At 38.4% G+C, this 17672-nt stretch overlaps 1 protein-coding gene across 5 annotated transcripts in view; it reads right to left on the bottom strand.

The window, feature by feature from the left end:
- LOC121889117 (phospholipid-transporting ATPase ABCA1-like) overlaps positions 1–17309 on the bottom strand; it is a 186770-nt gene extending 169461 nt beyond the window's left edge. For 2 of the 5 annotated variants that reach the window (XR_006093442.1, XM_042400827.1), the window contains exon 1: positions 16889–17309. The gene's annotated coding sequence lies outside the window, so the exon portion shown is untranslated. Of the gene's footprint in view, positions 1–8009; positions 8094–16888 lie in introns of all 5 variants that reach the window. The other 3 variants (XM_042400824.1, XM_042400826.1, XM_042400825.1) reach the window with 2 other exon arrangements.
- Between the last annotated feature and the right edge of the window lie 363 nt (positions 17310–17672).

Here is a 17672-nt window from a genome sequence, read left to right as displayed (position 1 = left end):
CAATCATCTTTTGTTGGATGAAAAGGCAGAAACACTACAGTTTTTAGTTTAGGCAACCTAATTAATGTCCACAACCTGTACATACAATCTGAAAACGAGATAAGCAGCATAATATCTGACATGTTAATTAACTGTGTCTGACACATTCAATTAACAGTTGTAGCCTACTGTACTTCGAGAGCTACTTTATACAAATACTGTACGTGCTGATTCAGAACTATTAAACTGATCAGATTAAAATCTTGATATCATATGAATCAAAGTTTAACTGGGACTCTCTTTCAGTGACATGATGTGATAAACTGTCTGGGATCATTTCTCTAGAGGAGAGCCACCACTCTCTTGGTACCCAATGATTAACAAAAACACTTATTCCATTTGCAGTCGCACAGCGGTGTTACAGAGTGATGCATCTTTTCACTAAAAACAATCTTTAGCTGAATACAGATGCCGGCGAGCACATTAACCAGAGAACAGCCAAGCTTATAATTCTATCCATTACAGAATTAATGTAAATTAAATATATCTGATATAATCTGCTGCCGATGACTTTTGTCACTTTACCCAGCAACAGCCTGCTAAAAGTGAGAAGGAAGCTACCTATATATTTTCCACCACTCTTTGCAAATAGACACACAAGGTTTGAGAAGAGATCTGTTAGCGAGAGAGCTTAACGAAACAGGGAATTCTGTCAACCGGGGACAAGATCCAAAATGGAATCTGCTTTTAAAACACATCCCTGATGACAAACACTGAATGTAAACGTACATTTTGTCTGTTTATAAGAAAACTCCACAGGCCACCTTTAAGTTGCTGATCCCTTTTCCCTTCATACAAGGAAGTTAAATATATTCAAATCCATATTAATTTTCATTTCATTGACACACTTTTTTGGAAGCCATGATGGAGTTTTTATTCATGGTAGTTATATGTACTTTTTATATGCCCACTCAATATACCCTGTTAATAGAGACTTATCTGAAGAAACTGATAATTGAGATTGCTGTCTCCTCTTCATCTGTTTTGTGTAAAAGCCTCCATATTTGTCCTTGTGTGCCCTGTGATTGCCTACAAGGGCAGACCAAAGAGAAGTATTTGCCTGGAGTTTGTTTCCAGAATCCTGTGTTCAAATCCAGACCCAAATGAACCCTTCATCCACATCTCTTCACAGTAAAGCCGCTGGCCTGACAAAAATATTTAGCCCTGCCACTCTCTCGATATTGGATATGTCACCCTCCATTGCCTGTACCATGGACCAGTGTCAAACTCATTTTGCCTGTGGTGATTTTCTGTACCATGAACAGTACAATAGCTTTCTAAAAGATGATGCTGTCCATGAGAGGAATATAAAAAAAGGTAAACATGGTTGGTTCAACGAGTACAATCTCTGAAACTATAATGACATACAGATGTAGAGGGGCATATTAACTGACTATAATCCAATATATTGTTTGCTTTACATGCAACCAGACAGCTGAGACATGCTCATTGCATTGTACATGCCCCTCAAAGGCCCCACACATCCATGGAACACCCACACAGGTGTTTTCATTTGTTTTTCCTGATTAGACTTCTCAGGACTGTGGGTGTGGACAGACCAGGTTTGATTGACATCTCCCTCACATTCTGTTGAGACTGTTAAGGTGGGGCAATTTAAACCTTTATCATTAGGTGTGCAAAGCACAACTAGAGTTATTCTGCATATTTATTAGTGTGAATGCTGATTCAGCATTCACGCTATTGTTCTTCTAGGCTTTATTATTCTTCTGTATGTTTTTTGCTTGACTACAACTTCTGCATACTTTCACCTACAGAAACCATTCAAATACCAAAATGTTCAGTTCTTTGAGGACATCTATGCTATGACTTTTCTTCTTTTCTACCTTTTTTACTTTTCAAAATATAAAGCTTTTTTTTTCAACATTTTTTTACAATGTAGGTAAAAGGAAGGAATGTTCAAAATGTGAAAGTGTGAACATTCCATCAAAACTGAGCTTCAGCTTTTTTTTCCATGCATTTTCAATCCTTATCTACTGATTCACACTCCATTCAAACCTTAAAATGTTCCAAATCTTTAATGCATTAGGACTTTTTCCAACTTTTAAATTCTACTCATACTTTTTGAAAACATTCAGTACAGCTGATTAAGATTTCCTAATTTGACCCATCCATTTCCCACTTTTCCAACTTATTCATACTCCTTCAGCAGTTTCTTCATCCAAATTAAAGCCAGTAATCCAGTTTAGCGTCAGCCTTTCAACAACAAGCATTCACACTGCAATTTCTTCAGAAATTGCCTTTTCTAATTATTGCTTGTCAGCATTCACACCAGCAAAGCAAAGCAAAGTGTGTTTCTTGGAAAAAGCCGATTTGACTGATATAGGCCATGCCCATTTCCGCCTGCAAAAAGTTTTGGTTTTTGGTAAACCCATTTTTTGCTTCCGTTGGCACATATTTCATTTAATCTTCACCAAACTAGGTCCATACCATATTTAGATGACCCCGAATAAAACTTATGATTTTGTTTTTGGGTATCACTTACCGTTGTCTGTAATTAGTTACCAAAATTTTGAAAGTGTGGCCTGATGCACTTGACGGGCCATAATTCTTCAATGCTAAATTCAATTGAAAACAAATTTGGGAATGGAAACAACAGAAAAAGGTGTGGCAAAACAAATTTTTATGCAAAGGCCAGGTTGCCAGCACATCTAAAATTTCTTCTGAAATTTTGCATTTTCTAGTTCTTATTGGTACACTGAGTTGGCTGACCTCATGTAATTCCCAGCACTACTTCACTTAAATTCAACCTAAACAGAGGTTTATTCAACCACAATAACTGAAAACATCTGTGTGGGCCTTTTTCCCAGCAGACTAACTATTATTTACTATTATTATTTACACCATTTCCTACTGTGGCATGTCAAAATATTCTCAGATAAGAAGGCCTACACTATTTCCCATTTTCTGTGCCTACACTATTTTCCTTTCAGCATTACCAGTGCAAAACATCAACGCCCTTGAAGCTAAACTGGCAAGATACAAGGACCGACAGGCAGAAAGAGTCAGAAGGAGAGCAAGGAGGTAATTACTGTGCACCGCCAAAACAGTGACAACCAATTTGGCAAAACAACCACTGCCTGGCCGTCGCAATATGATATTTCACCAGGGGAACGGAACTTTACATGAAATGTCAGGGCAAACATTGACCGTGACAGACTGACCATTAAGGTAATCCATTACTGGGCTCTGATAATGGTGCCACTCATGAAGCCTCCAGAATCTCTCTATGAGTTTCCCTCAACACCCTTGGGGTTTGGGGATGGTGGGATGACTGTGAATGATGTAAGCGATGACTGTGAAGACGAATGACTGTTAGCTGAGCCAAGTCCAAGCCAGAGGAAGTGCACTTAATACGCCGCCTTCAAATATGTCTTCCAAGTCCAAGAGCTGAGATCAACCCATCTGCTTCAGTTATTGTGCCATCAGGTACAGCATTGTTAAAAAGCCTTCAACAGAGGGTGCCCAAATTGACTAATTTGATAGTATTAATAAAGATAGAGATGCACCCTGGGAACACTGTCATAAGAAATTCCTTGAGCACTGTTTGCAACAATCATTAGACTTAAACCAATTTATTCAAATAAAATTAAATAAGTGAGATAGTGGATTTAAATTAGGTCATCTACTGACTACAGCACCGGGAGAAGTATTATGTCGCTTCTCTCACCATTATGCGTTCATACAGAGCTTCTCTGTCATTTCAACAGATGAAGTAAATCAAGTACGAATTAAGCATGAAGCTTTAACGCAACCAGTTACATTAAAGCATGAATTGCCGCTTCAGAGGTGGCCAAGCAATCTATTCCAACGGTTATGCCCCACACTGACTTAATTATACTATATAACCAAACCCAGCTCCCAAATGCATTTGGTTAAAAATTAAATGGGATGTCTATTAACAGTCTTATATTCAGTCTTGTACTCAAGTCTACACAAGTGTTAACCTCCCTTTGAGTATCATTCAAATATCCACTACCATACAAACTTAATCAAACAAAGCAAGGATCCTATTGCAATGTGACGGAAAAAGGCAAATGACAAATGATTAAAGTAAAATGACAATTACTGCCAGGGGAAGCTCTGTGGGCAATAGATTGTTATTTAACTGGGGTTGAATTCTGTATTGGAGGTACTTTGGGAGGACATAGACTGATTAAAATGTGAACATGTATTTCGACACTCTCAAACACAGCTGACTTTGTCTTTTTGCAAAAACACATTTGTTCTTTTAATTAGGCAGCAATCCAATACCTGTGTCAGAAGGCCCTGCGCATATGACAATAATAATTAGCAACACTATATAGGCAAGGCAAGGCAAGTTTATTTATATAGCACATTTCAGCAACAAGGCAATTCAAGGTGCTTTACATAAAACATTAAAAGCATCGAGACAAAGTGCAAAAGTAACACACCACAAAAGAATACAATTAAAATCAGTCATTAAAAAGCTGAGAGCAGAAAACAAAAACAAGCTAAAATAGAATAAGACAAGAACAAAAGTTACAGTGCAGTGTAAGAAATGAATAATTATTTGATTTAATCAAAGGCAGCGGCAAACAGAAAAGTCTTCAGCCTTGATTTAAAAGAACTGAGAGTTACAGCAGATTTGCAGTTTTCTGGGAGTTTGTTCCAGATATGTGGAGCATAAAAAGTGAACGCTGCCTCTCCATGTTTAGTTTTGTCTCTGGGGACAGAAAGCAGACCTGTCCCAGACGACCTCAGAGGTCTGAATAGTTCATAACATAGCAGCAGATCAGAAATGTGTTTTGGCCCTAAACCATTCAGTGCTTTATAAACCAACAGCAGTATTTTAAAACCAGTTCTTTGACAGACAGGAAGCCAGTGTAAAGATCTGAGGACTAGAGTGATATGATCCACTTTCTTGGTCTTAGTGAGGATTCGAACAGCAGCGTTCTGAATCAGCTGCAGCTGTCTGATCAATTTTTAAGATAGACCTGTAAAGACATCTTTGCGGTAGTCGAGTCTTCTGAAGAAAAATACATGGACAAGTTTTTCCAATCCTGCTGAGACATAAGTCCTTTAATCCTTGAAATCTCTTAAGGTGAAAGTAGGCTGACTTTGAGATCGTCTTAATATGGCTGTCGAAATTCAGGTCTGAGTCCATGACTACACCAACATTTCTGACTTGGTTTGTGGTTTTTAACATTGAAGCTGAGCCATGACTTTTAAACATTCTTCCTTGGCTCAAAAAACAATTACTTCAGTTTTTTCTTTGTTTAATTGAAGAAAATTCTGGCATATCCAGTCATTGATTTGTTCAATGCACTTACGCAGTGCTTGTAAGCTAATCATAGTTAGTCTCAATTAAAGAACATGCTCATGGGAGCATTAAAATCTATTAAGGGCTGGGCAGGTTTGAGTATTTTGAAAATGTCCTCATTTAATATACCAACAGTGGTTCTATTTAGAGTAATTCAGCACCAATTCCATAAACATGAATAAAAACAATATGAAATATGTATTAATCAAAAAGGTAATCATCTAGTTATGAAGCAAGGAAAACTATAAATCCAAGTGCTGTTAACGCAAAAAACTACTTGTATTCATTGCAATTCATTAGTTATCAATGACAATAGCTGTTTGGTTGGTTATTCTGTTTCAGGGAAAACATAATGAGATCACACCCAGAAACCTCTGGTGCTTACAAAGTCTGGGTAGATTGTGTGTTTCTTCTTTGTGGAAGTATTTGCTCATGCTAAAAGAGGTCTTACAGATCTGTACTCTACAAACTTGTCCACGATTAGTAAACAGTTGGTGAACTTTTCTGTAGTCTACAAGCATTCGCGATTCATTGTCCGAGGGCGTTCAGAATTTATTGTTTCTCTAGAGCTCATCCACATAGTTGGAGCTGGTTTGCAATTAAAAGTATGTTTTCTTGCTTCATTATTAAAGCTGTACCAAAACACCGAGGGAGTATACTGAAATGAATTAAACTGAAATTTCTCTTTACCAGTGGTTTCCAGCTGGACAAGATTATTTCAAGGATGCAATCAGAATCTCTTCCTCTGACCACAGTCAGCCAATTTGATTTCAAGGTATCATCACATTTGCTCCCAGTGTATAAACAAGCCAATTGCTTTCTCTACAGAGCAAGTTGAGCTGTCAAGATGCTCCTCAAGCATTGATCTACATGCCTACGCTATGGGAGGGCACACACACACACGCAGATGCTCCTCCCTTTCCTTTTAAGAACCCTCATTCAGTCTGTGGATGATATCTCTGAATATTTTAGCACATTTGAGTAAGCAGGCTGCAAGTGCCTTGACTGACAATAAAGAAGAAGTAGAAGAAGAAGAGAGAGAGAGTCATAGAAAGAGGAGAACGTGTTCGAGCTGAAATGCAAAGTTGCCCACCACTGTGGTTTCTGTCATCAGTATTCTGGGTCACTCTGAGATACTCAGTTATTTATTTTATTCTGTCTCTCACTTCCCATTCACAAGGTCTAGGGCTTTTCATATCTCTCTGTGTGATGGAATGTACCCATTGTTCCCCCCTGGAGATTAAGCTCCATGAAATGTCAATTTGAAATAAACTGTGAAAAAAGTGATTCAAAATCCAACCCAAGCACTTGGGAGGGTAGGCTGAGCGGTGGCAGTGAGTGAGACAGAGGGGAGGGAATAGTGAGAAACCGGGGAGGGAGGATGGGACAAGGAAAAAAGACACAGGGTTTGGGAGGGGGGGGGGGGGGGTGTTCCAAAATGTCTTCTGATGTGTCTTCAGCAAGGGAAGAAGTCGGGAGTGTGAAAGTGCCGTAAAAGCGTCTAAAAATTTTGGACTGAGCCGCCGAGCAAATCCTTTTTATTCCCTGAGCAAAACAGCCATCTTGGAATGAAAGTGTTTCAATCCAGCACATTCTCTGCTACGGGCGATTGGAGGAACCAGCAACCAATACATTGTAAAGTGCCACAGGAAGCTTGGGTGAGGAAGGTTAATGAACCCACCTTTTCCATCATCCCAGTGGGTGTTTTTATGAGGGAAAAATTAATTACTTGTGACAAATACACCAGTGCTTGGACGAGCTGCCATTTCTGCCAGGCGGCCTGTGAACAAAAACATTTTTCCAATGCGGTTATATTAGCCATGGACTTGCCTAATCAGTGCCCTGTACAGAAGCTTGTGTCAAAACACACAAAGACACATTATCGAACCTACAACCCTAGATTCACTGACAAAACATGACAGCCTATAAAAAATGCAGAGTTCACTTAAGCTCTGACACTGATGGCATGCTGTTTCCCGAGTAAAACACTGTACACTCTCTGCCATTATGCCTCCACTCTCTGGGGGAACAGCCATGTGAAATGACAGACATTCTTCCCTTTGAGCTCACTGCTCAACAGTCTTTGTCCCTGGCATCCTTACATAGTGCTGCAGGGCTGGAGGATTTTTCTTTCTTTTTTCTTTTTTTTTTTTTTTTTTTTTTTTACGCAGTGCAGCAAGATGCTCAAAAATGGTAATGAAATCATTTGCTCTTGTCTCTCCCACAAGCATTGCCATGATTAAAATGACATGTTTTAGTGTCTCCCGTTAGCAGCATATTGACCCCATTAATCACACTGCTAAACGCCGTTTCCTTTTCCGGATCGGTCAGTTTGATGAACTGTTCATTGGCTTCATGTGTTGGAAAGTGCCAGGGTCTGAACCAGATCTATTAAGCTAATAAAGAATATGGAGTTTTAATAATTAAGATCATGCTGGCTTATGATTGCGTTCATTGTTCCTAGCAGACACCATGGAGACATGACATTGCATATAAATGAAGCATTAGCTGTATGACAATAAATATAAAAAAACAACAGCTATAAACTATATGGAGTGGTGCCTACAAAATAAGGTGAACCGTCCCTACTCTCTTTGATGATCAGCCCACTGACTATCAATATACTTAAGAAAAATGTACTTCAGTATATGCACATGGCACAGCTCACCTTAAATCCTTTGAGCTGGCCAAAGAGAAGTGTCCCTGAAGGAGAGTATTAATCCTCACATGTGAATCATACCTTTGTATAATCCTAAAGAGGAAAAAAAAACAGGAAGAAGGGGAGAGATAAGAGAGTCAAGAAAGAGACGTACGAAAAGGTGAGGAATTTAATGTGGAGCTCAAATCAAAATACAGCGGAGGAGGTAATTCAACAAGGTATTAGACACTACTGTCACTGAAAGCGCTGAAGTATAGCCACAGCAAGACAATTAAATAGCTATCCATTTCCTCTAATGGTCGCGTTTGGTGGAGGAATGACAGATTAGAATTCAATGAAGTTGTACTTATTATAGCTGGATGCTTGCCTTTTAACGTCTGCATGGTGCCACCGTGAACTCACAGACAAATCACCTAGAACACCACAGGAATTAATTATTTATTATGTGATATTGGACGATGGACACCTCCAGTTGAAACTTTCATGAGGGTAAAACTTTGAAAGTGTCAACTGACTCAATAGCTCAATTCTTAATATTCATATGATTAAGTAAAAACAAAACATCTACTGGATACTGGCATTAATAGCCAAAATACAATATAAGGACATGAGTGCTAAAATCATTTACACTACACTACACAATAATAGTAAACAGGTTTCTCAAGAGTTATTTCATTTTCAGCACCACTGCAGCCTCCACAAACATGAGCATTAAGCACTAAAATATTGTTGTTGGAATCATCATGAAATACGGCAAAGCATAACATATTGTAAACATGTTAGGCATTAATGTTCATGGCCACATAGAAAGTAACAGCCGTATCTGATCTACTCCAAATGTCAAGGTGCTGACACTATAAGACAGTGCAAAAAAAAAAAAAGAGAGAAAATAAACAAACATTGCATTTTTGCTTTAGAATGCATCTATCTACCGGCAGAGATGTCAAAGGACAGAATTAGCTTATAATTTCATTGCCGGAACATCAAACAAACAATCCAAAAAATGCATTCAAATGTGCAATTTAATCAATCCGCTCGCCGTCTAGGTGGCCTGTTGGGAACCACACTTAATTGACACTATTTGTGCAGGAACACTAAATGAGCAATGGCATAGATTGCCTTTAAAGCTCTCTTAGTGGGACATGCATAATTATGGAAACACAGACACAGATGCTCTGGGTGATATGATGGCATCAGAAGGCTCACTTAATTTAATGCAGTCACATCATTTGTCCTATGGGAGCTTTATCCTAATACAGGAGCTTACTGCAGATTTAGTTAGATACTAATTTCAGTCATCACTCATATAAAGGACATTGCCAGCTACAGCATGAAATGTACTTTATGACATTTATGGAGGTTCGGAGTTTTAGATTCAATTTGTCCTCAGGAGGATGGAGGACATGACCTGTCTGACAGGAAGATAAAGAATTACACTTTTTTATTTAGTATACAAGTAAAAGTCATAAAAATGAGTCATTTTATGGGAACTATATGGTATCAGTTTTTGCATTTCCTAAATTTGTATATATTGAACATTGAAATAAATCCATAGTACTAGTCAAAAGTTTGGACACGCCTTCCCATTACCTTGAATGAGAAAGTGTCCAAACTTTTGACTGGTACTGTAAATATTGAAGAATTATAATCAGAATGGCTAGAAGTACAGCTGTATTTTCCTCAAAGATATAACACCTGGAAAGACTACATAAGGGAGAGAAGTCCACTTTCTATCCAGTGGGTCATTTGTTGCCTTAAATTGCTTCCAAGACAAGGCCATTTGGTTCACTCATGTATGATCTATTTGAAGTAGTGTATTGTCAAAGGCTTGAGAGACTTGTCTTGGTTAGGCTCTCCTGGGAAGAGAATACCACAACTGTCCATGATATCAGATATAAATGAATAGCTGCGGTTCTGAATTGAAATAGGTCTTGGTAAGCATTGGGGTCATTACTTTAAGTTAGATGGAAGAAGGGGGATTTTGACTGAAATTCATACCTCAAGAGACAATCTTAGGTCATGGCAGTTGCACAGATGTCACAATAACATGGGAAGGGCAGTGAGTTGTAGGATGGATCATGTGGTGAAGGCACACTAACTGTCACATGGACTGATTAACAACACTACACTATGTCTTCTGACCGGCAAATGGCCTAAGAAAAAAAGTAATGCTTCCAACTGAACAAAATTTGGTATACAAAGAATCAGCAGTGAAAACTAAAGTGAGCAATAGACTGAGCAGAAATGGGCATCTGACACATTTGGTATCCTTCACACGCTTCTATGATTTGACAGCATATCTAGAGACCTCACTTGGATATCTACTCTAAAACAAACAAAAAAAAAGTGGACAACACAGGACAGACAAAGATCCCTTAAGTTCACTTGCCAATATCAAAACATTGAGGATCCATCAAAAAGGAGGCATGAACAAGCAGCGGAAGCCCCAAGGTCCATTGTGATAAAGACATCATGTCCAAACTGTCTAGTAAGACACCAGCACTACTATCAATGTATTTCAGCAGAGGTTGGGGGACTTGTTTGGCAACCTGCCGTTGCAAAACTTGTCAAGTAGTTAAAGCTTTTGATTTCGATGCGTGAAAATACAAACATGGCGTTAAAAGTATCACTGCCAGTGTGCCTGCTCGGTTTCGAACATACTTTATTGGCGCTGTCAAACAAGATAGGTGTGACCTGACAAGCTGACAAAACATGAAACCAGTGTAAGACTGTAAGAGTAACACTGAAAGTGTGAACTCGAGAGCTGATGAAAAAGACGAAGCTTGCTTAATGGTCTGAATAAATATACATATAAGCTGAGGGAGAAAATGAATCTTGATTCCGTCCTTACTCATAACATACTTCAAAAACGTGGATTTGTTAAGTTACTCTTAAAAAATAAGCAAAATATTCTTCACTGTATTTACCTGTAACTTTATTGTATTCATAATTTATTTATGTGTTATTATTTAACTGGTTGATTTAGCAGTTGGCAGCTTAGAATAAATTACATTAGAAATGTCTTAGAAGATTGTCAAGAAAAAAATATTTCATCCCAGCAGTCAACACAAAACACGAGTCTGTCAGACACAACACTGTTGCTGAAGCTGAATACCAATATTAGGGCCCTCCGTTAGCAGTGAGACCAAGAACATAAATATGTGGAAAATGTAGACTATGGTATATAAATAACAATCAATATTTTTTTTTAAAAATGCCACTCAATGAAAACGTATCTGCCATGCCACCACTCAATTTCCTCTTGCTACCTTATGTTTAATTTTCTGGTATATTCTTAATCATTTACTACTGTGTAGTTTTTACTTATCTTTGTATATATATTTATAGTATACAGTTGTGGCTTCCAACAGTGGATCACCTTGATAACAGCTTGCTAGGTGCAAAAGTGTATAGCCTCCATTGCAAATACTGTATTTCATGCAGAATAACTGCCATTAATTCTGACATTTGCACAAGCAAACCCTCAGCATAAAAATCAACTATATTACGAACTGGCTTTTTCTCTGTCTGACAGTTCAATTTCCTGTGCAAAGCTTTAATTTGGAGCATCCTCTCTATACTGTATCTGGAATTTAGATCTTAGAAGGTCATCCCGGCATACAGCAGAAAGGACTATTGTGCAGATATTCATCTGAAATGTGATTTCTTATTTTGCCCTTGTGCCACTGCACACCCCGAACAGAACAAAGCTTATTTGTAGTGGGTCACTTTTATCTGTACTCTCTTGAAAGAGCCAGTGGGCATTTAGTTTTGACAGCTGCTGCTCAGAACTGACTGTGGTTACACAAAACATTTGTTTACACGATACATTTTACATAACTAAAGGCCAGGAACCTCAACTTTAAAACGCTGTCAGTTTCCTTGGACCACTTATCCACTAAGGTGACAGCAGAGGTATGCACTGAAAACTAAGTACGAACGCCTCTTAAAATTCTGGTCTATTTTACTGGTATGTGTTGAAATACTTGAACAGCGTTAAGATGCAAAAACAATGGAGGTCATATACCGTGGAAGGAAAAATACTATATATAAATAATAACAGAGTCTGTTGTGTTACATCATCCAAAGGAAACACATAGCTGTGTGTCACACATGCACAAATACACACACACTCCCACCAGAACTAGTGTTTTATTGATTGAGGATTGCGCTTAAAGTAATTGCCTAAGGTCAATCTAGCCAGATAAACTGTTTTCTTGCTTCATTAAAGGAAACCACAACTTCTCCCTCAGTCATTCAATGTGAGTTATTGACTCACAGTCCCATGACATTTTGATACAAAAGCAAAGTCCTGCAGATTTTAGATAAACTGATTGTGTTTGCTGCCCTTTGTCTTGTAAAAAAATGTCTTTATCCGACATACTCCCTTTCGGTTTTTCCACTGAGCATCTATAAATGCATTTATTTTCAAAGAGGATGGATGACTATGACTCACGGCTTGATATAAATCCTTTAGACTTGTTTGTATTTGCGTGTTGTATGTGTCTTAAGTATTGTCGAAAAATTGGTCTGGTATCATCAGGTTAATGTCCCAGTGATTTTTCTTTGCTGATTCCTACCATTTCATCAAGATACACCGTACACACCGTGACAATGTAAATTAGTTCTTAGTTATAATACAGCATCAATTGCATTACTGGCAGCAATTGATTTCCATTCATTACACAAAAATCAATTTGCAGAGTTGACACTTGTTTGAGTTAGGTAATCGATTACAGTGAACATCATGTCCACTCTTATTTTCGTGAAACTTACTACACAGTACCGTGGTTAAATGAAGATTCATTTGAAAAAGCAGCAATGTATTACCACTAAACAATTACACAACTTTGAGAACGATAGGCATGACGTTAATCACTCTGACAGATTACCAAACCCAAGCAAGTTTCAAGTCTGGCATTGATTTATACAAGTTACAAAAATGAATGGAAATCATTGGCTGCTTAGAAAGTAGGAGAAATGCATTCCATAATTTAAGGTACTATGGTATGCCATGGGATATGGATAGAAATAGAAACAATGTAAAGGATATGTGATTATAGGTGAATATATACCAGGATGTGGCAATCATTGGAACTAAAAGCTGCAGGCCTGTCAAAAATATGATAACAGAGGCAGAGGTAAGAATAAATTAATGAATTTGCACATCTTGTCAACATAAACTGTTTACAAGAAAACATTCAGCATCGCATTGGCTACACCGTGACAACTGTGTGACAACTTTATATTCATCAAAGTAGTGTTCCAAAATGCAGAATCAATCACCATAATAATAATATTAATACATTTAATTTGCACCACACTTGTCATTCATAGTGCAACAGGATTAATAACACAGAACACACAACATAAAGAAAATAATAATAAGAGTTAAGATGAAAAAACCTTCATAAATAGAAAGGTTTTTTTTTTTTTTAAAAAAAGAGACTAGGGTCTGTGCTGCAACATCCAATCGATCTATCAGCAATGCCCCATCACACAGCCACTGTAAGGGTCTTTGTATGCATTACATGACAATACAGCACTATAAAAATAAATAGCACCACTAGCATTATCAGCCCATTTGTGTGCTCTCTTGGTTTGAACTCCTTGCATTATGAAGGTGTTTGATTCACACGTACACACACCAGTTTTGTCACAGAACAGATCGCTGTTGTAAGGAATGGTCAATACTTCTCCTCTATGCAACAGCTCCAGACACTGTGATGTGATTACAAATAAGTTGAAGAAGAATATTGGACCTTGTCCCAAGTACTGACTAAGATAATAATGATTTAAAGCTGGAGTGTAGGACTTTTGTCTCCCCCTTCTGGCAATGAGAGTAATTACAAAACCACTGTCTACACATCTTTATGTCATAGGCTGTGCTGTAGCGGCTGTAACGTGGTGGATAAATTGTTTTGAGCGTCACACAACCCCTGTGAAATGACTCGTTTTACTATTTGATTCATTCGGTCCGATAACATTCGGAAAGTCTAGAAGAGCTGCACCGTTAAATTATTTTATCCCCATTCAAGTTAGCAGAGAGCTATCTCGAAGCTGAAATTGAAATATGTGGACTCAGTATTTGGCTAGAATGTGAATATTTTTGGCATATTATCACTGTCATTGAAGCATATAAGATGGAATATGGTGTACAGATAAAACACACTGGGTGATATTTTGACTTTGATATTTAACTGATATGAATTATACATGGAGCATATCAAAGTTGGTAATGATGTGCACTGTGTCCTGGGTATACTAAGTCAGTATTTGTGGTATGGTAAAATACAATGTCCAGGTACATTACATGTATATCCGATTATGACCTCATGACAAATAAGAAGATATCTGAACTCAGTTTTTTAACTAGAATACAACCAAGTCTGCTGCATATCAGCAGTATCCCTCATTTGAACATATATGGTGGAATATGAAGTGCAGATATAGGCTACACTAAGTGAATTGTGAATTTGACATTTAAATTATTCATACACAGAGCATATCAAAGGTGCCAATTGTTTTGACACACACTGTATGCATTTTGGATACATCAAATGTTTAACTCCAAATATGACACATAGCTATATATATAAATATATAAGTATAACTCAATATTTAACTCAATAAGATAACTCAATATTTGGCTACAATACTGACCAAATCTGTGGATATTTCAGCAGCATTACTCATTCAAACAAATATAACATGAGGTACAGATTAATCTGCTTATAATTTAAAACAGCATATCAATGGGGGTTCATATAGACTGTGTGTTACTGCAATTATTTCAGTAAGAATATTCAGCACAGCTAATATTTTCTTTACATACATTAAGGTGTGTGTTCTCAATTTCAGCAGGAATATTAGAAGCACTAAAAATGTTGCAATATAGGTATATAAAGTATAGCCACAGAGCCTATATTGTTCTAAGGACAAACTAAATATCCCCATGGCCCTCACACAAGCTGGGCACAGGCTACACCAATGTTAGCCTGTGGGCTATAACACACATCAACTGTCTCTGACCACTGCGGGCCACAACACACGTTTGGATTTCGGAACACACTAAAATTCCGCAATAATTTACTGAAATCTCGAAAAAGTTGAATTGTTGTCAAAATCAGCTAAATATTCAGCCATGGCAGAGTCGGAGAGAGGAGTGCTGCAAGGAGTTTGTTGTGTTGGGAGTACAGAAAGTGTATCTTAGTATTATCTGAAATATTCTCAAAGCCATGGCTGAATATTTAGTTGATTTCTACAACATCTCAATTATTGAGATATATCAGAATGAGACTTCTCCTTGAGCGAGACTTGGTTAGACACAATAACAAACAGAGCGGATCAAGCAAAAGGTAAAAGAAAAACATTTTATTTCTCTTTATGGTCCTTTCCATAATGTTGTCAGACACTTATAATTACAATCTCAGCCTGTAAGTGGCAAAAACAAGCACTTTTAGTGGATGTATACATTGACAGAGTGCTGTTGCCCCAAAGGATTCAATTGCGACCTGTTTAACAGCTGCCAGCTGAAGCTGCTCTCACTCAATACTGGACCAATTTCAAAAATTGTTGTCTCAATTAGTCACTTAGACACAAAAAAGATGGGAAAATAGGGTCCAGGTTGAATAATACCGAAGTTTCCCTTTAAGACAGTTTGCCACACAAGTAATCACATGCAAGTTGTACTCTTAGCTACTTGACATTTTTACAATTATCTAAAACAAGAAAGGACACATTGCAGACCTTTACCATTCAAAAACAAACGCAAATGAATTTCTGTAGCACCAGTAATAACTAGAAACAAGTGCTTTAAAACTGAACATTATTCAGTAAGAAACACTTTGAGATTTCATCTTACCTTAATCAGGGCTTGAAACTAACAGCGTCCCGGGGACAGTAGAAAAAGTGTTTGGGGCAAACAGAGATCTGTAATGTCTTTGTAAGGACATTGCATTGACTTCCATTCATTGTGGACAGCCTAGCCCAAACCCTAACCTTAACCATAACCGATTCATGCCTAACCCTAACCTTAACCTAACCTCAATTCACACCTTACCCCTAACCTTATCCAGGACCTCAATAATTACATTTTGCCTCAATAGGGTTGGGCTTTGGTCCCCATGAGGAGTACTGGTCCTGAAGAGGTCAGTGTTTATAATTTAAATATCTCAATGAGGTAACAAAAACACACACATACAAAGACACATACAGCGGACAGAGCTAGTGTTAAACCCCCATACACAGCAAAACTTAGCCATTTTCCCTTCAGTTGAGAGTATATCTCAGCTCCCACTCCGCCATCCTCCATTAGCTGTGCTTAAAAATATATGTGAAGTTTGCGGACGTAGTAGCTAAATCTGTCCATGGAAAATTAATTTTTTTTAAAAGGATATTTTAGTTACAACCAGATTGAGCTAGCAAAGTAGGTTTGTGTTTATATGTGTGGTATTTATTCAATTTGGGAAATGCCACGATCTCTAGAAAGCATTAGCTGAAGTTGGCTGGCTGAGTCACGACGGTGATGCGGTCACGAACACGAGGCACTTGACCGCATCACTGAAGCATACCCTCGTGTAATATTGCTTAATTAAGAATACGATATCCTGTCGTCATAAGCCGACATAACCAAGCTCAGAACAAATGAGCCTACAGGACCATAAGCGAACAGCAAAGAGCTCAACACCACGACGAAGTGCAAAGACAACTTTTTAGCAATAAGTTACTCCATTTTGTGACAACAACTTTCTGAAAGCAACCTCATTAGATAAGCATGGACACAATGATACTCGTCACCATCTATATCAATCGAGCTAGCATAACAATATGGCCGATGCACGGACCAGAACCACCAAGGCAGGATGATAAAATATGCTTTCACTCACCAGCTGACGGCTCAGAAGAGGGCGTCATGGCGGTTTTTCCTCTGGGCAAACTTCACCACGTTAAACCCGCGCTTAATTTTACCAGCTGTTTGAGTGATGACAGTATTCCGTGGCTGGTGGACTCCGAGGCGCTTTAATTCCAGTTTCTCCTCCAAATAAAGGGTTAGCCTGTGCTCGAGCGTTAGCTAAGAAAGGCTCCCCTCTTTTTTGCCGACTGTAAATTCCAAGCTGCGCAGTAGACCCACTGCAACTGTGAAATATGAAATGACGCTTTAGTGGGGCTACGGCATGGAAGACTAAAAAAGGCGCCCATTCAGTCCTGTAGGAATTGCTCGCCTGGCGCCGTGGATGTCTTATAAGAGCTGGATACCGGACTAAAAATGGCGCCCATTCAGTCCTGTAGGAATTGCACGCCTGACGCACACGCCAAATAAAGTTTCTAGCTTCCGGGTTTGCTTCCACGTTGTGCGGCCCACTGAATATGCGCAGTAGTGTTTCCCCTGCTGGCCCCGCCCGCGAGCCTCCGCTCGGCCTATAAACTTTACATTGTGATGATTTTTAAATCGCTTTTCTGGCGAGGAAAGTTTTACAAACATAAAACCTCCATGGATCAAAAGTTCATAATAGAAAGAGTCATAATTGAATTGTTTGCAGTTTGAGGGGTCCTGTCAACAATTTTACAGGTGTCTCTTTCACAATGGTGGTCTATGGGGAAAATCCTTTTTGGGCCACAGGGGCTCTGCCCCATCTGCCCCTTATGACCAGTTACCATTGCATATGACAA

Source organism: Thunnus maccoyii, chromosome 22 (genome assembly GCF_910596095.1).
Source record: "Thunnus maccoyii chromosome 22, fThuMac1.1, whole genome shotgun sequence".
Classification (NCBI taxonomy): Eukaryota; Metazoa; Chordata; class Actinopteri; order Scombriformes; family Scombridae; genus Thunnus; species Thunnus maccoyii.
Note: the sequence above shows the minus strand (reverse complement) of the source record. Positions and strands in the feature narration are given on the sequence as shown.